Consider the following 27848-nt stretch of genomic DNA (forward strand, 5'->3'; position numbering starts at 1 on the left):
GTTCAACCAGTGGATTTAACCTGTGAAGTCTTAGAAAACTTGTTTTTATAAATTTTTAATCATTTTCCTAATTTAGAATATGAGAAATGTCTAATTAATTTTAAATTTATTTCAAAGGAACAGTAAAAGAGAAGCGATGACACAGAAAAACACCTATACCCATGGAGTAACTACCCCTGAAGTAACAAAAATTATTCCAACATGCCTATAATTACCCTCTACAGCTTTCTTCCCAGCAGGGGCTTTTCACTTGAGGTTCTATAACCAACAAATTTCCTCTGCCTCTTGAGGGTCATTTTAAGGTAAAAAAAAAATTATTATTAACAAAAAGATTTCAATATTCCTCTTTTGTTTTAACAAATAACTCAGTAAAGAATCCCTATAACAAAACTATTCAATTTTCTGTTAAAACAGTACATAGCAAATCCATGCCTCATTATCATAGGTTGATTTTTCAGTTACATAAAACACACTCCTCTTCCTCTGCTAGATTTCTCTGTGGAACTATTTTATAGTTCAGTATTGCTTTTTTCCACTATCTAGTATGTCAAAGCTCAAATCCGTTAATATTTATTTATTTATTTCTACAAATTTATCAATGTAAATGTAATACAAAGTTTATGGGGAAGGAGCCTATCTTCTGATTTCTGGTTAGGTGATGTCATTAAAACATCTTCAGCTCATTCTTCAAATTAAGCCAAAATAGTTATTGACTCCATGATATTAATTCTTGCATTTAAAATAACAAAAAAAATTGTAAACTCAAGGCAAGTGATTTCAAAATCCAACTGTTAATACTCTTTAATATGAATAAAAATCTGATACATGTTAATTTATAAATACTGTACACTTATCAATGTAGATAGAATCTTCAAAAAAGTAAAACTTTTTAAGGTATTCATAAGTTCATGTCTATGTAATTCCCAAAATGTGTTAAAAAGTAAAATCATTTTTGCCTATATGATGTTGGCTATTTAATTAATCACCAGTTAGCCCTGGCTGGCGTAGCTCAGTGGATTGAGCGCAGGCTGGGAACCAAAGTGTCCCAGGTTCGATTCCCAGCCAGGGTACATTCCTGGGTTGCAGGCCATAACCCCCAGCAACCGCACATTGATGTTTCTCTCTCTCTCTATCTCCCTCCCTTCCCTCTCTAAAATTAAATAAATAAAATATTTTTTAAAAAATTAATCACCAGTTATAATTTATTGGTTGTTATTTGTGGCATGCACTTAGAATATAACTTATACCTAAAAAAACATCAATTTAAATGCATGCCATTTAAAAACAAAAAAATTCTGGTTATAATCTATCTGCCCTAAAAGGACATAATCTCTTATGGAAAAGTTCCTTTGCACTGGTTACTAAAGGTAGAACTTTCTACTCAGGGGAGAAGAAAAAGTTCACACAAAATCTAATCTTTAAATGAGGCGTGGCCAAGTCAGCCTTACAAATTAGCTACATCTGCATTTTATAAGAAGCCTATAAGAAGCAGGGCTAAAAAGGACCTAAGGCTAGCTCTGGATTAGTACCTTATTATGAGGAGTAATTTATGCTATGAAACAACAACAGTAACAGCCAAAACCTTAAAAAAAAAAAAAAAAAAGGACCTAATCACTCCTATCAAAATAAGGTGTAAGAACAAAAAGTACATAAAACCCAAAAGAGAACAGCGAGAGAGTATGTATATAAAGAGGCAAAAGAAGGTTTACAGCAAGTACAACAACTCCGAGGCTGCTATTGGAGTACTGCTATTTCCCCACCTTCAAAACTGGCCAACACAGATAACAAGTTGAAAGACAGCAACATCTAGAATAGTGTTACAAAGCAATGGGAGTTGTCAGAACAAACAAAACACTCCCATTCCTGGATTGGATGGACTAGAGGAAGGGTATAGAGAAAAAATATTAAGGAAGGATTAGGTATAAGGAAAAAAACAGTAACAGAAGAGCCTCAAATATTTACTGAGCTATTTCTTATTCTATATTTCTAGGTTATATATACTCTTTCATTTAATCCTAATGACAAACTTTGTAACTACTTATTATACCCATTTTATGTGTAGAAAAAAACTGAGGTTTACAGAATTTTAGAGAGTAAGTGGTACGACTGGGGCTCTTACAAGGACACAAGCACTTTACCACTCCTTTCACAGAATTCAACAACTGACCTACCTTTCTCTACCCACCACTGTAAATCTACCAGATCTTTAATAAAAATAAAATTTTAATTCTTTAAGTAATAACATGTTTCTAATAGAAAGTCTAGAAAATATAATGAATGTACTAAAATTCACTTCTTTTTATTGCTTTTATAATTAATATTTTAATGAACACCTTGTACATATAAATCTCTGTGCACATTTTTATTCCCTTTATAAAGTATTATACCTGGAATTCTGGGTCAAAGAGTTGTGAATACATTCTGCCAGAACATCTGATTTTAATATTACTAAAATGATGAAGGGATGATGGTTCCTTGAAAGAAACAACCATGCCTATTCTCCCTTGTATTCACAACACCAAGGCACATGAGCAAGTGTTCAGTGACTGCTGAATGAAGGTTTCTCTTCCCTCAGCATAGGGTCTGAAGACAGAATTAAATAGAATGAAATTCTCCCCAGTTAGAAGACAACAATCATGCCAAATACCAAGTTCATTAATGGGCTGCATAAAACTTTTTAGGACAGAAGAGCATAAATACTTGACACTGCCATTCAGTATATTTCCCAATGTGCAAAAGAGTCTGGATATCTTATATTTAAAGAATATAGCATTTTAGTAGGGATACAACAAACTGAAAGCATTATTTTTTTATAGATTTTTAAAAAGATTTTATTTATTTATTTTTAGAGAGGGAAGGGAGGGAGAAAGAGAGAGAGAGAGAGAAACATCAATGTGTGGTTGCTGGGGGCCGTGGCCTGCAACCCAGGCATGTGCACTGACTGGGAATCGAACCTGCAATGCTTTGGTTCCCAGCCTGAGCTCATGAAAGCATTATTTCTCCCAGTGTTAAGTTACTATCTAAAGGCCATAATCTATTATTGCCTATGGAGCTCATTTAAGAACATGTTCATATATAAAATTCAAAGAGCTAAATATTTTATTTATTTTTTTTAAATATTTTATTTTTAGAGAGAGGGCAAGGGAGGAAGAAAGAAAGGAAGGGAAACACCCATAGGCTGCCTCTCGTTACACACTCGACCAGGCACCTGACCTGCAATCCAAGCATGTGCCCCGATAGGGAATCGAACCAGTGACCCTTTGGTTTGCAGAAGGATGCACACCAAATGAGCCTATTGGTCAGGGCAAAGAGCTAAATAGTTTTTAATTATATTTTATTGCTTATGCTGTTATAGTTGCCCCAATTTTTCACTCTTTGTCCCTCCCCCAAACCCCCACTCCCTCAGGCAATTGCCATTCATTGTCCATGTCCATGGGTCATGCATATATGTTCTCTGGCTATTCTATTCCATATGCTGTACTTTACAGCCCCATAACTATTCTGTAACTACCAATTTGTACTTTTTAATCCCTTCACTTTGTTCATCCATCCCCCAACCACCCTCCTTTCTGACAACCATCAAAATATTCTCTGTATCTATGATGCTGTTTCTGTCCTGCTTATTTTGGTTTTTAGATTCAGTTGTTGATAGGTATGTATCTGTTGCCATTTTATTGTTCATAGTTTTGATATTCTCCTTCTTATAGAAGACCTTTTCACACTTCAAAAATACTGGTTTGCTGGTGATAAACTCCTTTAGCTTTTTCTTGTCTGGGAAGCTCTTTATCTGCCCTCCCATTCTAAATGATAGCTTTGCTGGAGAGAGTAATCTTGGTTGTAGGTCTTTGCTCTTCATCACTTTGAATACTTCTTGCCAGTACCTTCTTGCCTAAAAAGTTTCTTCTGAGAAATCAGCTGACAGTCTTGTAGGAGCTCCCTTGTGGTAACTAACTGCTTTTCTCTTGCTTCTTTTAAGCTTTTCTCTTTATCTTTAACATTTGGCATTTTAATTATGATGTGTCTTGGTGTGGGCCTCTTTGAGTTTGTGTTTGGGATTCTGTGCTTCCTGAACTTATATATGTCTATTATCCTCACCAAGTTAGAAAAGTTTTCTGTCATTATTTTTTCAAGTAAGTTTCCAATTTCTTGTTCTCTCTCCTCCTTCCAGCACATACATGATGCAAATATTGGAACACTTGAAGTTGTCCCAGAGGCTCCTTATCCTATCTTCATTTGTTTGGATTTTTTTTCTTCTTGTTCTTCTGTTTGCTTGTTTTTTGCTTCCTTGTGTTCTGAATTGCTGGTTTGATTCTCAGCTTTATCCACTCTTCTGTTGATTCCTTGTAAATTGTTCTTTATTTCCATTAGTATATTCTTCATTTCCAACTGGATCTTTTTTATGCTGTTGAGGTCCTCACTAAGTCCCTTGAGCATCTTTATAACCAGTGTTTTGAACTCTACATCTAGTGGATTGCTTGTCTCCATTTTGTTTAGTTCTTTTTCTGGAATTTTGTTCTGTTTTGGGCCATATTTCGTTTCCTCATTTTGGCAGCTTCCCTATATTTGGTCCTATGTATTAGGTAGAGCTGCTACATCTTTCAAACTTGATAAGAGTGGCCTAATGTAGTAGCTGTCCTATACATAGGGTCCAGTGGCACAGCCTCCCCTATTACCCAACCTGGGTCCCCAAGGTGCACCCACCGGGAAGGCTGTATATAACCTCCTCTTGAAGTTGAGCCTTGAATGTTGTTGGCACAGCCAAGGTCATTCACCTCCTGTGTTCTGTCTGGGGTCACACAGTATAAGCTACAAAACAATCTACAGATGGCTGCCACTTGTGCTGGGCTTGGAGGTGCACAGAAGAGGCCATGTTGTGTACCAGCTGCTGCTAGTGCTGGGCCTGGGGCAACTTAGCAAGAAGTATGGGGCTTACTGAAGCCAATTGTTGCTTGTTTGAGAGAATTTAGGAAAATCTGATGCATGGGCCAAGACATGCCATTCATATGGAAAAGTCACTGGAAACAGCTTGGGTGGGCCTGAAAGTTGGGTGGGGGCAGGGCCTCAAGAAACCACCAGGGTGGGATCAACAGTGTGAGCCAGGTTGACGGAGTCTCAGATATGGTGCCCACCTGTCGGCTCTGTGGCTCTGTTGCTCTGTGGGGGAAAGGTTTAGAAAAGAAACAATGGCCTCTGCCAGCATTTCTGTCTGGGGAAAAGTTGCCCCTAGCTCTCACCCTGCCGCCGGACAATATGTCCTCCCTATATGTCTCCAATACCTTTCAATCTGCTGCCTCAACACTAGAGCTCAGAGAGAGTGAATCCGTATAAGTTAGTATGTGGGCCTTTTAAGACGAACTGCCTGGGATTCCAGTAGTTTCTGTCTTTCAAAGCCTCAATTCCTGCTTGTTTTTCCACAGCCAGAAGTTATGGGGACTTATCTTCCTGGCACTGGAACCCTGTGTGAGGCTGGGACCCCTTGCTTCTGAGATATTCCTCCCAATTTTTATCTGCCACACATGGGTGTGGGACCAACCTGTTACACATCTCTATCCCTCCTACCATTCTCGATGTGGTTTCGTGTTTAAATCCATAATTGTAGGGCTTCCATTCAGCTTAATTTTTGACAGTTATGACTGATGGTTGTTCTACAGTTTAGTTGAATTTTGATGTAGGTGTGCAAGGAAGCAAGCCATATTTACCTATGCCACCATCTTGACCAGAGGTTAAATATTTTAATAATAGCTACATTTGTCCTTTTACTTAGTATTTTTCTATCAAAAAGCATCATCTAGTATAATCTGGTTCTAATGCTATCACAGAAGGCAATGTTCCCATAAAGAAGAAAAGGGTAAACCACAAAACATGACAGCCATTGAAATTGTATTTCAGATATATTAAGTTAATTCTCACATTTCATGGTAGCTATTACTATTATCTCTTTTACAGCTAAAGAAACTGAAGCATAAAGTTAAAAACTTGCTAGTTGTTTTAACCCATTCTGGCCCCACCCCAACTCACTACACAAAACTGACTCCCAGTAACAAGCAAAATGCATTTAACAGTTTCTGGTACAGCTTTCAGTGGACATTGGTGATGAAGGGCTGAGAAAATTCAATCAGTAAATAATTATTCATTTAGTAAATAATTATTACCTATTGTGGACCAAAAACTATCAGAATGTTCTCCAACTATTTAGAAACACTAGGTCTAAGAAAGAAAGATCAAGACAGACCATATAATGTAGGTATCCAGTGTAGACAGAGAGAGCTAATGCAACAGAATCAAACAGATTTGTTCACGGATGTCATGGCACAGAAGGAGCAATTCACTCTGCCTAGGGCACTCAGAGAAATTGCACAGAGAAGGAAATATTTCAACTGCACCTTGAGAATAACAAATTTTTACAGAAGTTTCTAGGTAATAGTCCATCTCTCCAAATTACTTCCCATGGAAAGGCCAAGTTCTCACTACTATGAAAACTGATATAATAGCACAGAGTGTGTCTGGAAACAGTGGCACCATTTTACGTTGCTAGTGGGAGAGGGGAAGGGACTACAGGGTTACAGTAGGTTTCAGGATTCAAACCCTTGCCAATACAATAGGAAACAGTGGAAAAAAAAAATGGTGCCCATCTAGAAAGCCTGATTTTATAGCCAAAATAGCTATATAACTGCCATTACTTGTTTGGCATACCTGTATCTAAATTCCTAATTTAAAAAAAATTTAAAAATGGTAAGAAACGTGGGGAAAGCAGGCCCCCACATTTAAGCAATAATTAACTCCGACTCTTTCCTGATACCTCACCTTAAAAAGTTAGTTGTTTTAGAAGTATAAAATCCATAAGGATACAGAGAATGGGAAAAGACACAACAGCAAATGATAGAAGTCAACAATGTTTGGGAATCTAGAAAGGAAGAAAAGTGACAACTAACCTAACAAGACACAGAAAGGTGAAACCTAAACCTGACATGAAGAACCCATCAAGAAACAAGGTGACAGAAAGATGAATACGTCATAGTGGCCAAGGGCTGGGGGGAATGGGCAGCTGGAGTTTAACAGATACAGAGTTTCAGTTTGGGACAATGTGAAAGTTCTGGAGACTGATGGATAGTGAGTAGTGGTTATACACCAGTGTGAATCTATTTAATGCCACTGAATTATACACTTTAAAATGATTACAGTGGTTAATTTTATGTATATTTAACCATAGTGCCACATTTTTTTTTTTTAAAGCAACAGCAGCAAGTTGACCCGCCCTGGAGAGATTTGGGTACTAGAAGCATGATGAAGACAAAAATGCAGGGTCTGGAAACCACGTGACTGGTTGAAAGTTTATTTTAGTGGCCTTATGCTGATAACCAATATTATGCTAATCTCTGATGGAATTCTAGAGATGCACCTCTGAAGAGAGTGGACCAGAGACCCTGATCTTAGGAACACAAATCACAAATGAAAGAAAACAAGATAAAATGCCTAAAAAACAGGAAGAATTATGCGAAAGTCTGCACTCTAAACAGGATCCAGAAGGCATGAAAGAAAAAAATGAATTACCTGATTGTGTCCAATAATACTGAAAAGCATTTTAGATTCGTCAGAGAAGTACAAATTAATTAATCATCAGCAGAAAGTACATAAAATTTTAAACTCAAATAATTATTTAAGAAAACAATGAGCTAGACAAAAATTGCAATCACAGTGAATTTTGTGACTTGGCTATAAAAAAAATATTTGTATAGCCATAATTAATAGTAAATAAAGAATTTACCCCCAAATCTGGTATCCTATAAAAGAAAGGTGAGAGAAAGGGGATCATGTGTAAATGTTTGCAGGTGGTACAGAGATAAGGTTACTAATCCTCGTTTTTCTTAGAAGTCAGTAGCTTCTGTCTAAAATGAAAAGCCAACAAATAGCAGAACTGAGAAAAATAAAGGCACATATCAGAACAAAGAGCTAAAAAAAATTGAAGCTGAATGCCTCTAAAGATTGGAAATTAGAGGTAGGAAGAGAAAAGATGGGTAACTGCTGTTTTTATAAGCCTTGAAATATCATCTGACTTTAATACTACATATATGCAAACATTTTTTTTCCTTTTTATTTTTTAATCCTCACCCAAGGACATTTTTCCATTGCTTTTAGAGAGAGGAAACAGGGAGAGAGTGAGAGAACAGAGAAACATCAATGTGAGAAACATTGACTGGTTGCCTCTGTAGGCTCCCCACTGAGGAATGGAACCCACAACCCAGGGATGTGCCCTGACCAGGAATCGAACCTGCAGCCTTTCGGTGTATAGAACAACACTCCAGCTGACTCAGCCATACCAGCCAAGGCCAAATATTTTATTTTTAAAATAAACACAAATTTAAAGAGGTAAAGCAGATTTTGTCATGATGTTAGAAAGCTCTAAAACTAGCCCTGATTGGTGTGGCTAAGTGGGTTGGGCATCATCCTGCATACCAAAAGATCGTTGGTTCAGTTCCCAGCCAGGGCACATGCCTGGGTTGCGGGCTAGGTCCCCAGCTGGGGACATGCAAGAGGCAACCAATCAGTATTTCTCTCTCACATCGACATTTCTCTCCCTCTCTCTCTCCCCTCCATTCCCCCCTCTAAAAATAAATAAAATCTTTTTTAAAAAAGATCTAAAATTGTCTAAATTGAGTATACATCATTTTTTCCAAACTGCTATATTGATTTCTGTCAACTAGAAGTTTCAGTAGTCTTGAGGTCAATAGTACTATTTTTTTCCAATCCTCACCCAAGGATAAGTTTTTTTTTACTGATTTTTGTGGGGGAGGGAAAGAGGAAGACAGGAAGTTGGGGCGGGGGAGAGAGGTGAGAAACATCAACAAACTGCCTGCGCCCCAACCAACTGAACCTGCAACCTAGGTATATGCCCTGACCAGGAACTGAACCCACAATCTTCTGAAGTACAGGATGACACTTCAACCAACTGAACCACCCAGCCACGGCCTAACTACTTTTCTTATAATACAATTCATGAACTGATACAGTATGCAATTCAAAGGAGAAATACTTTGAGCATGTAGCAATTCTAAAGTCTAACTATTTAAAAGCCACTCCATAAACACAGTATTTTATTTATTCCTTTCCTCCTAAGAACATGTGTTTGGATGTATTTACATAAAAGCTTATATTATTTGTAACTCTTGGATCAAATCCAAATTTTGACATTTTGAATGACTTGCATCTGTAAGCACTAGTGATGGTACAGTTGAACTTACTACAGTTTAAATGTCAAACTATGCAAATGGACAAACTGAAAGGCTACTTTTTGGGAAAATACAAAATACAAAAAAGAAAACAGGAAACAATCTTATCTGCGAGAACTATAGCAGCCTGCAACTTTTTAAAAGTCACATTCTTGTGGGCAAAATTCACCAACTAAATATAATCTAACATATTTCTTCTACAGTCAAAACCAAGAACCTCATTCCAGGAAAAAAACAAACAAACTAACTTCAAAGTACAAAATTAAAAAAACATGAGCAACTACATCAGAATCTATTGAAATTTTTAAAAAATTAATGTTCTTTTCATATGAGACTATAAGACTTAGGCCCTGGTGGGGTAGCTCAGTTGGTTAGCGCATCATCCTCGTATGCCAAGGTTGCGGGTTCACTCCTTGGTCAGGGCACATACAAGAATCCACCAGTGAATGCATAATGAGAACAACTCCTCAGTGTTTCTCTCTCTCTCTTTCTCTCAAATAAAAACAAAAAACAAAACTATGAGGCTTAGGTTTTTCAGCAGTACCAATCAATGCACTGTGCTGATTTACAAAACAAGTTATTCAATTTCATGTGTCAACTATGTAACAAATTTACAAATTAAACAACTCTTAAAAGGCTTAAGAGTATTAAAATTATATGTTATTTTACACTGAACATCCACATGATGAAATGAGAAACAGAGTCAGAAATAAAGCTACCAAAGAAAACCTTGAGTATTTAACACTAAGTACCCATATGCCAGGGACCATGAGAAAGAAATGCAAAGGAGCAGACAAGTCCTGCACTCAGGGAGTCTGGAATTTAGAAGTGCAAGCAGAAGGGGTAGAAAGTGTGTAGTGGTAGGGATGACAAGGTAAGGCATGAAGAAAGAACCATGAACAATATAAAACCATGAAATGACTGAGTACTAAACTATACAATATAAAGGATAATTATAAATTTAGATCAGAGGAAGTTATTAGTGGACTAAAAGAGGAAGTAGTATTGCTCTGGGTGCGCCTCAAAGAATTAGAAAAGCATTTGAAGAAATAAGAGAGAAAGATCAATGACATTCTCTCCCTCTAGATTTTGCTGTATACTTAAAATTTTTTCATAATGAAATTCGGGGGCAATTCCATGTAAAATCAAAAAAAGAAAGATAATCTGAATGAGAAGTGACCCAGAAAAGAAAAAATAAATGAAGTAGTAAACAGAGTTCCCCTAAACTTCAAAAAGTGAAAAACAAAGGAAAAAATGTGAACAACCATATATCTTTTGTATCAATAAGTGTTCACATTATTTTAATTAGCCTCATTCCATTATCTAAAGGGGAATAAAAGTAAAAGCTTTACAATCCCATTTCCACAATAAAAGGGTGACAAAAAAAGGTTTGTTTACCAACAAAACTACGTTAAGGACAGCTAAGATTTCCTGATTCCCAGTCCTATAATCTATCCATTATTTTACACACTACTTTACTCATTAAGTATTTTGCCCTGGACTTACTTCATCATCAACCTCAATCTCCCATAAAAAACAAAACACTATGATGCTACAGCTAGTTTTAAAATGTCCATTTAAAGCATGCTGCAATACATAAGAGCCAAATGGATCTCATTTATTTAAACCACAAAACTTTTATGACCAGACTATGTGGTCTTTCCAGTAAATTGAGATGCCACTATTCCAGTGTGTCATCTAGCCAACAGGCCATTCTAATGGTCAGAAGGAGAGAGGATGATGCTCAGGCAAATTTCAAAGCTAGTCATAGTTATAGGAATTCATATATAAAACTTTTTAGTGTATTATCTAAATTACTTTGGTTGAATGATAATAACTGCATAGATAGGGACTGAAATGCAAAGAAAAATACATACTTAATATATTTAAGTGAAACACATAAAATAATCACATTCATGAATTGCACTAGTAATTATGCCCTATTAGTTAAAAACTTACAAACTTTCTCAGGAATTACAAGTAAATTACTTTTAATACCTAAATTTTTCCCTTCTCTAAATTAATACGATCTTATTAGTTTTTCCACATCGATAGATGGGTATCTATGTTTATTAGTCTATGCCAAACTAGATTAACACTCACAATAAACTAGAAAACACTCACTGGTCCAGCATCTAGGGACAATGATACTCTCTCTCACTTCCTTCTGTTTTCCCACACCCAAAGGCATAAGAGAGTCTCATGTTCTCTTCCATTACACCAGCAGCTGAAACTGCCCCCCTGAACAGCAGCCAAGAGTTCCCTCCCTCTTCCACAAAGAACCAATACTGAATTAACTGATCCCAGTTACATAGTATACAGAAGGAAGTAACTAAGTTCCTTCCAATATTTTTATATGTGTCTATGTGTGGTTGATAGGAGCAGGGAGTTTTGAATGGAGGCACAAAAGAGCCAAAGACAACCTTCAGCCCGGTAAACTGGCAGAGTACAAAAAGCAATGCACCTGGTGTGGAAGAGCAAAGTCTCAATCCCAGCTGTCACTTTCTTAGTTGAGTGACCTCCTCCGCCTAACATTTCAACTTGCCGTGTTCAGCTTCCAAAAGCACCTCTAGGAAACTACCTTAACTTAGCAGTCTTTGATACTAGTCATGCTCTTGTTCTTTTGGGGTATATTTTATTGATCATGCTATTACAGTTGTCCCAATATTTCCCCTTTTCCCCGCATCTACCTGGTACCCCACTTCTCTCCAGCAATTCCCCCCTACCCTAATTTATGTCCATGGGTCATGCACTTAAGTTCTTTGGCTTCCCCACTTCCTATACTATTCTTAACATCCCCCTGTCTATTTTGTACCTACCAATTAATGTTTCTTAATCCCTGCACCATTTCCCCCATTTTCCTGATTCAGCCTCCCCGCTGATAATCCTCCAAATGATCTCCATATATATCATTCTGTTTCTGTTCTAGTTGTTTGCTTAGTTTGTTTTTGTTTTTTAGATTCAGTTGTTGATAGTTGTGAGTTTGCCATTTTACTGTTCATACTTTGGATCTTTTTCTTAAATAAGTCCCTTTAACATTTCATATAATAAAGGCTTGGTGATGATAAACTCCTTTAGCTTTACAAATCTGCCCTTCGATTCTAAATGACAGCTTTGCTGGACAGAGTAATCGAGATTGTAGGTCCTTGCTTTTCACCACTTTGAATACTTCTTGCTAGTTCCTTCTTGCCTGCAAAGTTTCTTTTGAGAAATCAACTAACAGTCTTATGGGCACTCCTTTGTAGGTAACTCTGCTTTTCCCTTGCTGCTTTTAAGTTTCTCTCTTTATCTTTAACCTTTGGCATTTTAATTATGATGTGTCTTGGTGTGGTCCTCTTTGGGTTCATCTTGTTTTGGTCTCTCTGTGCTTCCTGGACTTCTATGTCTATTTCCTTCACCAAATTAGGGAAAATTTCTTTCACTATTTTTTCAAATAGATTTCCAATTTCTTGCCCTTCCTCTTCTCCTGGCATCCCTATGATTCAGAAGTTGCCACATTTGGAGATGTCCCACAGTCTCCTTATTCTCTCATTTTTTTAAATTATTTCTTCATTCTGTTCTGGTTGTTCATTTCTTCCTTATGTTCCAAATAATTGATTTGAACCCCACCTTTCCTTCACTGTTGGTTGTATGTGGATTTATCTTTATTTCACTTAGTGTAGCCTTCATTTCTTCCTTTATGCTTTTGCCATGCCCAATGAGTTCGCTGAGCATCCTGATCACCATTGTTTTGGACTATGCATCTGATAGGTTGGCTATCTCCATTTCACTTAGTTCTTTTTCTAGGGTTTTGTTCTGTTCTTTCATTTGGACCACATTTCTTTGTCTCCTAGATTCGGCAGCCTCCCTGTGTTTGTTTCTGTGTATTAGGCAGAGCTACTTTGACTTCCTGTCTTAGCACACCTGTTAAGTTGTATGGGGCAGAACCTTAGGTATTTGCCATGGAGAGACAACCTGCTTCTACCCTTTGTGGTTCTGTGTGTGGGGAAGGAGTCGGAGAGGTGACAAATGCCACTGTCTGGCTGGCTGCTGAACGCTTGCTCAGCACTTGCCCCGATTCCAGTCACTTCACCCCATTCCTATATGCGACTGGCACCCCTCAAGCCCCTGCCCTGGTGGTGGTTCCCTGAGTAGATGCATTTGCGCATGTTTTAGGACCACAAGGGCCCTTTAAATAAACTCTTCCCAAGAAACCAGCAGTTTCTTCCAGTGCCCCAACCCCCATTGGTTTTTACAGCCACAAGTTAAAAGACTTTATTTTCCTAGTGCTGGAACCCTGGTCTGTGTGGTCTAGCCTGGGGCTCGGATCACTTGTTCCCAAGGTGCCTCTTCCAGTTTTTATCCACCACATGTGAATGTGGGACTGCCTGTTTCACCAGCCACCACTGCCACCTCACCACCACTGCCACAGTGCATTCTCTCTGCCCTAGCTCCCAGTGTCCACCCCTGCTACCCAGGGATGGATATGGCTTTAAATCCTTGGCTGTTGGACTTCCACACAATTTGATTTTCCAGCATGTCTGGGTGTTTTTTGTTTTGAGGTTAGTTATTTTCCTTCTTACGGTTGTTCAAGGAGGCAAAGAGTGTCTACGTGCGCCACCATCTTGACTGGAAGTCCAGCCATGCTCTTAATCACTCCACTAAGCAGCCATATAGTATTAATAAATGGATCATTACCTCTACTTACCTTTTTCAGATGTTACATGATTTTTAGCACACATCTTCCTGATTATGTCTGTCTTGGATTAACATTTTAAATTATATTACCTGAGCCTATCAACAAGGAAATAATTATAGTGGTCATCAAAAGCAAACTGGAATCAGTGCTTTATCAATGACATTCAGAAAATCAATAATGAATAATATATTTCACTAAAGTACTTCATTAGCCATTCAGGAATTTATTACTCTTTATTCTCTAAAAATGTATAGATTCCCATGCTCCCAGGAACACATACAGTATGCACTATTATGTATTAAATTATTAGTCTGAAACAATGGTCATGTATCAGACTAAATATTTCTTTTTTAAGATTATTTATTTATTTATTTATTTATTTAGAGAGGGAAGGGAGGGAAAAAGAGAGAGAGAGAGAAACATCAATGTGCGGTTGCTGGGGGTCATGGCCTGCAACCCAGGCATGTACCCTGACTGGGAATCAAACCTGCGACACTCAGACTAAATATTTCAACCAACAAAATATGCCCTAATGGATAGTTAGTTACCATTTAACTTTAGTTACATTTTACTGGTAATCATAAAACATGCTATGTAAATTTCTATAGCTCACCAGAAATCATATCACCCAATTTTTTTCCTTCCTGCCACCACATTTTATGTAATAGTTGGATAAATGTTAACATTTATTAAAGTCTCCTCAAATATATTTAAGTTACTAATTGTATTAGTAACTTATTCTAAATTATGTTAAAATAGCCCTGGCTGGCATAGCTCAGTGGATTGAGTGCAGGCTGCGAACCAAAGTGTCGCAGGCTCGATTCCCAGTCAGGGCATATGCCTGGGTTGCAGGCCATGACTCCCAGCAACCGCACATTGATGTTTCTCTCTCTCTCTCCCTCTCCCTTTCTCTCTCTCCCCCTTCCCTCTCTAAAAATAAATAAATAAAATCTTTTTAAAAAATTATGTTAAAATAATTGTTATTAAACATATTAAATATTAATGTTAAAATTATTCTACCTAAAGAATACATATCAGTACTTTCCCAATTTATTAGCATTCTGAAATACTGAATAAATTAGAAAGAAGTTAATTACAACTTTTTGAAAGATCTAGGATCAAACCGATATAGAAACTAATTAAAACAACAAAATCAAATCTACCTTTTGGAGATATAGGACAAAAAATGAGACTTCTGGAAATCTTATTAACATTAAGACAATAAACTAAACTTTGAAACAATTCCCAGAAGTGTTAATGCTAAAAGTGATTCTTCTCCCTGAAGAGAAATTTAGGCAAAATAAGAATGTGTTAAAAGCCAACTCAAACAGTATTAAAGTGAAAATAAAAGACATCTGAAGACAACTTTACTGTCCCATAATTTTTTAAACCACTAGGAAAAAGATTTATGCTTAAAGTAGTATAAAAACATTAATTAAAAAAATATGAAAATAAAAATAGGAGAAGAAAAATTAATGAAACACTTATGGCACAGAAGGGAGAGTGGGACTCTAATTAACCAAAGATGAAAATAACAGAAAAAACATCAAGGAACTCATGTGCAGAAACATTTTTGGAATTTGCATCAAAAATTAATCATACAGAGTAACCATAATAAAATGAGGTCCCATCTATTATGTGAAAGCATAAGGAGTTTGTATCATTTTTTCCATGCACACTCAGTGAAGACTTTTCCTTCACCGTAAAAACACAAAAGGTTTTTGTTGGTGCAATTTACTACGCCTATTCTCAGCCCTAGGATATTTTTGTACCCAATCTCAAATTGGAAATGGGATGCTATCTGTCCTCAAAATGTCGAGTTACTGGCAGAAACAGAGTTCCATGTCTAATAGGACTTTTATGTTCCACCAGAAGTCTTTTAAGTGGTATTCTTGTTTATATTTAACTAAGACCACCTGTATTTTAAAATATAAATTAAAACTTATGGGACATATTGTTCACTGACATAACCAATCTGAATATTTCCACAGTACAAAATACAGTCAGTACTTACTTATCCCTAAACCTTATCACTAAACAGATTAATTCATATTATGTATACCCTTCATTTTATGGAATTAGCTTTCCAAGGTTAACTACACAGTGAATCATACTTTCCCACTACTGTAAAAGCAGAGAAATGTCCCCACAGAAATAGACTCCCAATACATTTAACGTACTTTCAAGAGTGGATAATGCAGAGATACTCAAGTCTCTTTTAACACATTTCTTTCTGCCCAAATTAATTAATTCTATGGCAGTTCCCAATTTAACAATGGTATATGCCAAAAATGATTTATTGGTTCATTTCTTTGGAGTCATGAATGACTTTCTTCTCCACAGAATCACCATTATAAATGGTGGTTAGGTGATACAGTACAGTACTGTACTACAGGTACAATATAGGACACTGTGGCCTGGCAACCACCACTACGTATTTCAGTATTTATATTCTGTCTCATTCATTAAATAGAGGGAGGAGATTATGGCTGAATCCTGGTATGTAACAATTTAGTGATTTTTTTTAGTACTGTAATTTCTAATGAAGTGTATTTAATTGAAAAGGTTTATTCTTAAATTGAAGCCAACCACCTAAATTCAGCTTGAAAATAAGGTATCAAAAAAATGTGTTCTTAGATATTCTTTAAAATGAATTTTATAATGCAATGCAAAGAACAACAACGTACTATTATGGGTAATTCACAGAAAATCATAGAACCATTTTATTGGCATAAATTCTAAGAACTTCTAAAATATGTTCTCAGATGTCAGCAACAAATTTTCTTTTTTTTTTATTTATTGATTTGAGAGAGAGAGAGGAAGGAAGAGAGGGAGAGAGGCAGAGAAAGAAAGAGAGAAACACACACAGACAGACAGACAGACACTGATTTGTTGTTCCACATATTTATGCATTCACTGGTTGATTCTTGTATGTGCCCACAACCTTGGCTTACCGGGATAACACTCTAAGCCACTGAGTACCCAACCGGGGTCAAATTTTCATTTTAAGGATATTAAAAGATACAAGTAAACTATTAATACACTCATTTTCCCACCAAAAGTTAAAAAAAGATTTATGACCAGTGTTGATCCTTACCCTGGCATATGACTCATTAACAAAAACTCTGCAAAACTATTCCTCAAAATTATTGTATCCCTATAAAGACATACAATCGAGTTTCCTCAAAGTAACATTAAAAGGGGAAGGGAAAATGCTTCCTCTTCAGACAAACTAACTGTGTGTCTGTGTCCATATGTGGTGGTTTAATTCATGTTTATGGGGGCTGGATCTAAAAATTTCATGTATTGAATTATTATTATTGAATTAACTAGCCCTGATAAGTCTCAATCATAAAAATAAGAACATGACCACAAGGATGTTCTAATAGTTAGTTATTTGAAAACCAGGAATGTACTTTCCTCATCATGCCACATGCCTTCTCCACACTTTCATTTACTCATTTCAGATAAAACTTGCAAACACATCAAGAAAGTATTTTACCAATTCCTACATGATGATCAATGTGAACTGGCTAAATCCAAATATATGAGAATCACCAGAATGCAGAAACTTCTTGGCACATATTAATATGCAGTATGATGTACTGATGTGCAAGTTTTCACAAACCTTTCCCTGAATTTTTAACAGCACCACACATACCTTTTTGAAACTCCTACCTCCCCAAACCTTCTAGGACCTCATCACTCTCTCCTGGTTTTCACTGGTCTGATCACTAGCTTGCCTCTCTTTTCACAGCAGGTACCTCTTCTCCTAGCACACCTACGTGTTTCCCAAAGCATGGCATGAATGCCTTCAGGTGGCACATATATAATAATGAATTGTGTCATGAGAAAACCAGCATGTCAAGCCCTTAAACTTTGCATTTCATTCTGTTTTTTATTTAAACTGAGTAGACTCAGGCTCAGAGGTTAGCAGGCAACAGTATGTAGCTGAAATTCAATACTATTATTGTTGTCATTATCATCACTTTAATTTTCCATTGCCAACTATTTAAAGCAAGTGATTTTAGTTTGCAATTTATAGTACCAATATAAAGTGTCTGTAAAATAAACGTATTTAAGTAAAAGAGTCATTTAAACAAAGATTCTGCATTTTGGAGTGGTCCTCAAAGAATAGATGTGTCAGAAACATTGCTCTGACCCAAACTGGGGCTGGTTTTAAACTCTATTCTTTTCCCACCTTTTCTCACTTCTGTGATAAACCCAAATTCTTGGCTAAGCTCCAGATTTCAATATAGTACCAGCATATGTAATTCAACACCTCCAAATGAAATCTATTCTCTTCTGGATCACCCTGTACCTCCACCACTTCCACCCTCACCATCAAAGGCCAGCCAAATTCTCCTTTACCACCCCTCACACACTCTGAAAAGCTAGACATTAGCTTTGACTCATCCCTCTCTATTCCCTGCTTTATTTATTTGTATAATATTCTAGCAGTTACTAATTCATTAATTCCACCATTCATTCATTCATTCATTTCACAAACACCTGTTGTGTTACTGCTGCATATGAATAAAATTGTGTAATTCTAGAAAGCTTTCTTTAAAAACTTCATAATCTATAAGAAAAAATAGAGAGCCTTATGGATCCTTTCTCCAAAAATGGGGGTATGGGGTGGGAACGGGAGGATGTAAGATGGGACAAGCATCCTAATTTCAGACTCTCATTATGTCTGCCTGGCCTCTAAATTGACCTTCATGAAAGTTGTTGCCAATACATTAAATATACCTTATATACAGTGTGGCCAGAATAATATTTTTAAAAAGTTACCTTTACTAAATTACTCTTCTATTTGACAGTCTTTAATGGGCTCTCTATTGTCTACAATAAGAGTTGACTACTCTTACAGCTTTTCAAGGACTTCTATAACTAGCTACAATTCTACGAGTATAAAAAATTTTAAATAGTATTATCACGAGTCAAATATTAGTGTTTTATCAGAAAGTTAAATAAGTCAAAACTACTTAAGATTAAAAAATCTGGCATTCTGTTAAGAATCCTCTCAGGCATTGTTTGTTAATATTCCTAAAAGAATTCAGGTTTTTATTACTCCATTTTTTAAAGACTCCATTCTAGAGCACTATATAAAGAACCTAGGTTGTGTCAAGCTACAGTCTAGCTAATCAAAAGGTATTGACAGATCTATCCATACAAGTATATACTTCTATTGAAACAGAGACATGGGAAAATAATTAATGGAATTTCTTGATATAAAGTTAATATTAGCAAGTAAGTGCCAGGCTTTCAGGCACAAAATAAATTAAGCTGAGTATGTTCAACATACAGTTTCTGCTCTAAGTTCTCATTAGTCTGAAGCAATTGCTATTCTTGTTCTATAACATATCACCTCAAGGTTCTTGGTTCTGTAATATTTACAAGGTCTTTACTTAGTGCTTATAAATGCCATTTCCTTTTAGTCACTTTTACCTGAGTACATGTTCTTTGATGGCAAATGACACAAAAAGTGCCTGCTCACTAATGCTCTTCAGCTCCCAGGGAACATCCCAATGCCTAGGGTATTTACTTAGGAATCAAAATCTAGAAGCAACAGGCTGGTATGGGAGAATCAGATATTGTGAGGATTAAATGCCAGGTCAGCACTTAAAGCCCCTGGGAGTGACTCCTTAAATTTTGCGCCCTAGGTGCCTCCTTGTTTCACCCTAGTCCTGGCCCAAAGGAGAACCGCAGACACTACTAAACATCCTATAGTACATACAGACAGTCTCCCACGACAATTACCTGGCCCAAAATGTCACTAGTGCTAAAGTTAAGAAACCCTGGTAATAAAAGAACACTGAGTGAGAAAGAATCCCAGCTCTGTAACTTATTAGCTACAAGCCTTCAGCAAATCATATAACTTCTGGAAGATAGTTTCCTTTTGTATAAATGGATAACATGCTTATGTTGAAGGATTTAGGAGGATAACTGATACAGAAGGCTTTAGTCACTCTACAAATGTTAGTTTCTATTCTTCAGAGTAAGTACAAAAATCACTATCAGAGGTTGAGAGCTCTGGCTCTACCAAGACGATTTCCAAATATAGAAGACACATGGCACTACAATTTATTTACTGTCTGAATCTCCCATCAAAGTCTAAGCAACTTCATTGCAACTTCATGTTAGCAATGAAGACAGGGTCCTTACCTTATAGGACTTTGTATCCTCAGACTCTACAACAAAGTAAGTATCTTTTAAATGGGAAAATAAACTCTTAGTATCTACCCACAACATCAAAGCAATTCATTGCATTGCATTGTGGAGAACTATCAAAGAATATACAAAAACAATTTTGTCCTGGAGAAATTTTAAAATAGTAAGAGATGCCTAACAACAAAACAAAATTACAGATTTAACACAAGAAGACACTCAAAAACAGTTCATGGATTCATGGATAAAGCTCACATAACTAGCTGAGGTCACAAATGAATACCAATGAGATGCACACAAAAGTTAGAATTAAACAGATTTAATCAATGGAGGCTTATTTTTATTAGTATAATCCTTCAGAGTACATGCAGCTAATATCTTACAAAGGCAATGAAACTATACACTTAAAGAACAAACATCAAAATAGCAAGTGCTATCATCTGTCATGTTAGCAATACTCAGCTAAATTTCATAATTCAGATGATGAGAGCATATTTTAATAGGCTGAAAGGCCATTTTAAGCAATTTTAAACTACATTAGATTTTAATGGAAGCTTATCAAATTCCTGACATCCACAATCCATCTTAATTATCTTAAATGGCCTGAGACAGAATAAGACCAAAAGGGATGATGCCCAAATGTCTGAATATTTTGCTGAAAGGCTGAGCTTAAGCATACCCAAAGTGTGTTAAAAGCAACTTTTTAAATGCATAAATATAACAATTATTTTTAAACCAACAACTTTAGAAAAATAGTAGTTGCTAGCTAAAGCTTATATAAATATGACACTAAGTTTGCAAATGTCAGCAGAGTTTTAAGATCCCTTTCTAAAGTAATAGTCTGTTTTGCTTGGTATCTTAATTTGCCTTTAGTTTCGAAACTAAACTTGCCAACACTATTCCTCTCAAAACCTCAGGAATTCCATTACTAGTTTTAAGCTAAATTAAAGGAAAAGAGACACATTCACTCCATGGCAAAAGTATGCACAAAGTGTTTGTTGATGCTCATAAATAGACTGAGAAATTTAGACATGTCTGAAGGACAGTAGCTGCATAGTGAACTCTGTTCTGCTCCGCCATGAAACTGAATAGAAAGAGAATTATTGCTACTACTTCAAGTGAGACCAGCAGAGATACCTTTAAACCAACGAGGATATAATAGAACATTCTCTTTGAGTCAGAGCCTCTGTGTATGTTTCACTTCAGGTAAGAATGGTTAGAGTACCCTTAAAAATATCCACATGGAACCAAGATATCACTGTCCTCTCCTCCAAAAAACAATGCTTAAAATGCCCTCAACACTGCCCACCCACCTGTCTACAAAACTTTTTTTAAAAAGGACAAATTATAAAAGCTTAACACATAGATGGTTGATTGTCTTATCACTCGAAATCCTCTCTTCCATTCCGTGTCTCTATCATCAGACTCTATAAACCTTCCTGATGGTTACACTCATTCACTCTTCATCTCTTCTCCACTACCTCCAACAAGCCCGAATTCATCTCAACTCACCTGAATCCCAGGTGTCAGGATCCCATGGATGAGACAAATAAACAAAGAAAGTTACTATGACAGAAAAGAAAGGAAAATCCCATCTTTCCCATTTTCCTGCTCCCTCCTTTACCCTTCCCTAACTCTGCAAAGTAGCAACAGCAGCAGGAATAAACCACATTAAGTTCATTCAATTACTCTTTCTCACTTGCTACCCCTAACTCAGTTCACTGCTCCTTCTAGGCATTTTGCTCATTGGGCTGACCACCCTACATAACTCTACTCAACTCTACTTCTCTGCCTCAGGTAGTGGAAGTCACAACCAAAGTCCTAGATTTTGGGGAGATGCAGTTCCCCAAGACAGGGATACAGCAGGATGAACTGAGTTTCCACCAGTGGGTGGTTCGAATACAATGTGGAATGATGGGTTACATCATTTTTATTGCCTGATCTAGTAAGCTAAACACCTTTCTTACGTGACTTACTGGAAAAATAGGCTCCCAATTCCAAATTCCCCTTTTTAAGTCCCGATTTTCCCCTATCCTTAGCCAAAATACTTTTAAACAATTCATTTGCAAGATAGAAGCTACCTATATAAAAGTAAAATTACAGTAACAACTAGTAATCAAACCAATACATTTTTGACAAAGTGAACAAGTGAATACGAGTAGTTTGTACATTAGTGACCCATCCTTGCAACCACATAGTGAATAAAAATAAATCTAATACAATTACTGAGCCATTAAAAAGAATGAAATCTCAACCATTTGTGACAGCATGGATGGACCTAGAGGGTATTCTGCTTAGTCAGTCAGTCAGAGAAAGATAAATAACATCTAATTTCACTTATAGGTGAAATCTACAGAACAAAACAAATGAACAAAACAAATAGACTCATAGATACAGAGAACAGAGCGATGGTTGCCAGAGGGGAGACTTGGGGGATTGACTGAAAAAACTGAAGAGATTAAAAAGTAAAAATTGGTAGTTACAAAACAGTCATGGGGATGTAAAGCACGACATAGGGAATATAGTCAATAATATTGTAATAACTATGTATGGTGTCAGGTGGGTACTAGAAATACCAGGGGAAACACTTTAAAGTATATAATTGTCTAACCACTATTCTGTACACCTGAAACTAATACATAAAACTACTGAATTTAAACTGTAATTGAAAAATAAAATAAATTCAGTTATAAACAGCACATAACTAGCAATCATACTTTTACAAAAGTACCTTAGAAAACTAATATCTAACTTGAGAAATGAATACACCAAGAAAAACAATTTGGCAATATCTATCAAAATTGTTACTGCATGTATCTGCTGGCACAGAAATTCCACCTCTAAAATTTGAAGTACTGCTATATTTGCACAGATGTGAAATATGTATACAATACTTGTTGCCTCATTATTAATAAAAGCAAAAGATAGGAAACAAGCCTAATTTATAGTACAGTCAATACATTGAATACTATGCAACCAATAAAAAGAGTGGATATGGTTATACATGTAGGAAGAAAATTTGGTACCAACAGCAACTGCCTCAGGGGAGGGGACCTAGTAGACAAGGAGGTAAGGAAAAGAGACTTGCTCTTCACAATAAACCTCTCTGTACCTTTAAATTTTGGGTCATGTATACATATTACCCTTTTGTTAAAAGTAAGTTAAAAATTGGTTAAAGCATTTAGACCATTTTCTCCAGTCCTCTGATACATCCATCATACATAGTTTTACTATCCTCATCTGCAAGCAACATTCATTAAGACTGAAAATCTAAGCTACGAGAGGTTACCAATAACCAATATACTATAGTAGAGGGCTCATTTCCTCCTTAATGCAAAGAGGTACAACTATGACAACTTTGCATCAATCAAAACTAAGTATAATAGGTGAAAAAAACAAATGAAAAATTTGTTTTACCCAAAGCAACCCTTATTACAGAAATAAAATTGGATGTAATCTAATTTTGTCAGCACTCTAAAAACCACGCTTCATCAAAGGAAAAAACTAGCTGGAATTTCTGGTTAGGGTCTAGATCTCAATGGCTACATGTACCAGAAATATATTGTAAAGAACCTAACAAGTACCAAAACCATTTGAATCCAAAAGGCAGTTCACAATAAGAGAAAGGGTGGGGGGTGGGGGGAAGGGTGGAGGCCGGGGGCAAAGTCATAGGCAGTTAAGTTTCAAACTCCAAAACAACCATTTTAAGATACCACTTTTCTAACGGAATTTCCCCCTTTAGCTCTTAAATTCCAAGACTGAACACAGTTGTCCTTCAGTAATTAAAACTCAAGAAACTGAATGAAATAGTTCAAACTGTTTTTCAAGCTAGTTTTTAAATGTTGCTATTTAATGAGATTTTTGGTTTCGCTACTAAATAAATTAATATAACAGTAGCTAACACTAAACTGGTCCCCCTCTTCTTCCTCTGATTCAAAAGTATTACAATCTGTTTGATTATAAAACCAGAAAAAAAGAAATCTTGAAGAGGGAGAGTACATAACATGGTAACATTTGGGAAGAGAATCACATTTATTTTGTAAAAAAAAAACCATCATTTCACTGACTCTCATTATCAACATTATGACTTGGCCATGTAAGCACTTTGCTATATCACTATGAACAAATTTTAATTTTAAAAACTTAACAATGTGTTTAAACAAAAAATTCAAACTATACAGCCCAGAAGTTTGTTGTCATAATCAACTACAGTCTTATGCTAAAATATAACTCAGTAAATGAAAGATGCTAGCTGGCATATCAAAAAATCAGTACATTCCTTTGCCAGATTCAAACACTCAGACTAATGCCAAAAAGCAAACAAGCAAATAAAACCCAATCTCATGAAGTAAATGTACACTTTAAAAAGCAGGAGATAAAAACTGCCTCAGAATTAGTATTACATATCTTGACATTTCCCAAAAAAAGGACAAGAATATTATCAACTGATAATTTTCCTTTTTATTCTATATTATTTTATATTTATGGCTCGAGAGTATCTGAGGTACTTGATACTCAAAGAGTAATGCTAATCATAATATCAATTATAACCATATCAAAGTCAGGGATTAACAACTACACATGAATATTTAATATCCCATCAGTGGTTTCCAATCTTGAGAGCAGGACCACTAAGACAAAAACTTAAGAGTTCCTTTCAAGATTTAAAAATAGCCTAATAGCCTCACAAACTATATGAAAGAATGTTTTGTACACTAAGATAACCAAATTGTATTTTGAGGGCTGGAATTAAAACTTAATGTAGTAATAGCAATTCTCTCATAGTGATTAGAAGCTCTGGTTGTAGTTATAGTCTTCAACAATAAAAATAGAAAACCCAATGAATAATTATGTAATAAACATTTTATTTTGTGGAACAACTTCTTTGGATTCTAACAACTGAAAAGTACTGGCAATAGTGTAGTATAGGTTTTTTAATGTTCTAAAATGCAAAATGCAAACTAAAAATACATACCAAAGTATACATATTAATAAAACATTTAAGTTTATCAGAAAAAGGTTTGTCGTGTGTTCTGGGTGAGGACAGAAAGATACTTATGAAATATATATGTATATATACACACAATATATATACATATACATTTATATATATAGTATATACATACACACACACATCTATATACTACACACACACACACCTTTTTTGTTGATCCTGAAGGCTCAATTGATGCTTCAAGAAATAAGTAATGATGAAAGAAAAGATGACTGATCAGATCCCAACTATGGAGGAAATTTAACAGGAAGAGTCTACATCTGTGTTCTCCAAACTCCATTTTTCCTCCTTACACTCTTATTTCACAATTACCTCAGCAGTATAACTCTGCAAAATCTTAGCTACAGTTCTTACCTATATGTATCCAATATAAAATAAAACAAATTATAAGCCAGATTTTCACCTTGAAATGTACCCTCATCTTTTACATTGCATTAGTGCTAAAGCAATACTAAGGATCAAAATGAAATTAGGACCCAAGATGTAGGATAATTTCAAGGACTACCCCAAACATGACTTGAAGACCAGTCAAGAATACTTAATAACTGGGTATAAATCAGATAGCATCTAGCACATGCACAGCAAGTAAGGGAACATGATGCTATGTGTGAACCTACAAAAATCTAAATACAAACCCTAGGGCTCCATCAGTCTTACCTGTCTGACCTTGGGAATGTTACTTAACTCTTTGAAGACTCAGTTTTCTCATCTATAAAATGGAAATAAGAACAATAATTTGGTAGAAAATCTTTTAACAGACTTCTACTATATCAACTACTAGAAATACAGCTCTTCAATCCCTCCATAAATCACTCCCTAATGCCTACCCCAGGCTGGTCACTTGGAACTAGTAGAGTCTTCTAATTAGGTAGACCACTTTCTTATTATATCTCCACCCTTTTTCTCTCACCAAATGAGCTGGACGCTTAACAAGAGCCAGCTGTTTGTTCCCAAACCAGTTTATGCCAACTGGACTTGTTATTGTAATTATGTAATCTAAGATTATGTAAACTGATGAGGTATGAGTGTGAAAGGGGTTGTTTCTCTGAAATTCTGTTAAAAGTTCAAAAAGACTCAAAGACTAATTATTTTTTAAAAGCTATTATGGAATTAAGTGTATGTAAGAGCGCTAAAAGAATTTTTTTTAAAAAAGCCTAAAACTGTAAAGTTTTTAACACACTAAAAGTGCCTTCTAATTCTCTTTTCTAAGAAAGATACTTATCAGATCATGCTTCACAGGGTATGGATTGTGCTAAAAAGACAATCCAGAGCTCTTATCAAAGGACTGTCCACAAAGAAAAACCTTGACCTTATGGGGGAAAAATGGTGAAAGAATGTATATCCAAGTTAAAGTTAAAAATACATTTTTTTGTGAATCCCTGCTAACCAACTTTTCAACATCACATATGAGATCTTCATACATAGCTACAGCAAAAATTTATAGGAATATTCTGGGGGGCATTATTTTATTTATTTATTTTTAGAGAGAGCAGAAGGGAGGAGAAAAAAAGGGAAAGAAACATGGATGTGCAATTGGTTGCCTCTCACACTCCCCAGGTTGGAGACCGGGCCCACAACCCAGGCACATGCCTTGACTGGGAATCAAACTAGTGACCTTTCAATTTGCAGGCTGGCACTCAATCTAATGAGCCACACCAGCCAGGACTGGAATATTGTAAAGACTAAATAAAGTATTTAAGCACAGTGCTTGGCACTTAGTAATATTCAATTAAAAACTTCTGCTTTACTTTAAGAGTTTTGTTATTGCCCTGATGGTCTACTGCTCTAAGAATATATATAGAAAAGTAAAAGATACACATTCTCTTTATTACTGTTACTTTGTATTAACATACATTATTTATACTCCATACATCCTTAGCCATGTTACTTCTGTGGTAGCCATTAAAAAAGTGAAGGCAGCCAATACTCCCAAGAGCCCCAGGAGAGTGTAGTCACCCAGGGTTACATTCAACTATAAGGAAACATTACGGTATTGCATTAACATGTCAGCATGAGCTGACATGAACACAGGAAAAAATGAATAAGGTGTGGTGTGTTAACAGTGGACAGAGCAGCAGCTCTCTGAAGAGGGAACAGACATGGGGAAAGGTCAAGAATCCAAACTGAGAAAAGGAACTAGAAGACAATGGCAAAGGCCAGGGAGGGAAGCAATGCAAAAACTGGCAATCATTTTATAGGCAACAAACCTGTAAGCTAAAGAGGTTCCAGGTATGGTAAGAGGATGGAACTGGTGAGTCAACCTCTTGCTCAGAAATGTTGAACACTGGCACAGGTATTAAGGCGCTTTTCCAAATTACTTAAAAGTGAAATCACATTTTAAAAGTTCATGTCATTTTGACATTACAATCAATTTTACTCTTCATAGAAAACTGTTACATAAAGAAATGCACTCTAAAATTAGAACAATGAAGTACCTTTTTCACCCATTAAGTTGGGGGAGGAAGTGTGATAACACTAATATCTACTCTGACAAGGAGACAATGAAATAGTACTAATGGTACCATCCTTTAGAGAAACAATTTGACCAAATGTTTCAAGACTAAGAAACCTTCATATCCTTTGACTCAGTGTCACGCATCTGGGAATCTGCCCCAGGAAATAACTAAAAATATGAAGAAATCCATATGCTCAAAGGTTTTTTCAAGCAACATTTCTTATAAAAGCAAAAAATATGATGGTGACAGAGAACACACTTAATATTTTAAGTTAAAAAAAAGCAGCAGGCAAAATTAAACAT

The 27848-nt window shown here is 36.0% G+C and overlaps 1 protein-coding gene across 2 annotated transcripts in view; it reads right to left on the reverse strand.

Moving 5' to 3' along the window:
- FRS2 (fibroblast growth factor receptor substrate 2) overlaps positions 1–27848 on the reverse strand; it is a 102044-nt gene that overhangs the window by 59982 nt on the left and 14214 nt on the right. The window lies entirely within an intron of this gene.

Source organism: Phyllostomus hastatus, unplaced genomic scaffold (genome assembly GCF_019186645.2).
Source record: "Phyllostomus hastatus isolate PE091 unplaced genomic scaffold, TTU_PhHast_1.1 phas_scaffold_93, whole genome shotgun sequence".
Classification (NCBI taxonomy): domain Eukaryota; kingdom Metazoa; phylum Chordata; class Mammalia; order Chiroptera; family Phyllostomidae; genus Phyllostomus; species Phyllostomus hastatus.